Source organism: Crocuta crocuta, unplaced genomic scaffold (genome assembly GCF_008692635.1).
Source record: "Crocuta crocuta isolate KB4526 unplaced genomic scaffold, BGI_CrCroc_1.0 scaffold15, whole genome shotgun sequence".
Classification (NCBI taxonomy): Eukaryota; Metazoa; Chordata; class Mammalia; order Carnivora; family Hyaenidae; genus Crocuta; species Crocuta crocuta.
Window position 1 is genome coordinate 1,806,159 of NW_027530508.1, and position 394 is coordinate 1,806,552.

The 394-nt window shown below is 66.2% G+C and overlaps 1 protein-coding gene across 1 annotated transcript in view; it reads left to right on the forward strand.

Moving 5' to 3' along the window:
• The first annotated feature begins 143 nt into the window (after positions 1 to 143).
• SLC4A11 (solute carrier family 4 member 11) overlaps positions 144 to 394 on the forward strand; it is a 12,014-nt gene continuing 11,763 nt past the window's right edge. Inside the window, exon 1 of the mRNA XM_077766953.1 lies at positions 144 to 188. The gene's annotated coding sequence lies outside the window, so the exon portion shown is untranslated. The remainder of the gene's footprint in view (positions 189 to 394) is intronic.

Below are 394 nucleotides of genomic sequence, written 5' to 3' on the forward strand. Positions count from 1 at the left end.
ACTCGCAGAAGACCAGGCGCTGGCGAATGTACGTCCCCAGGTGGGGCTCCCTCCCGTTCGGGAAGGAAAACAGGGCGGCAGGGCCACCTTGAATAATGGAGGAATAGAAGCCGCGAGCCAAGACCTTGACCCAAGAGACAGCCGGGGATGCTACGAGGCCAGAAGAGGAACCGCGAGGCGCGCAGAAGGTACATCAGACGTCGCCGAACCGGGAGCGCCGCTGGCTCCTGCGGACTAGGGCGTAGCCCAGGGACTGAGCGCCGGCCCTTCTAGTTAGTCAGGGCGCGCTTCCTGGAGGAGGAGAAGGAGGGTTTACCGCTCGAGCGACCAGGATGAATGGGGAGGGCGGGGCAGCTGGCGGGCTGGGCCCCAGAGAGGGCCCCTGCCGAGGGGG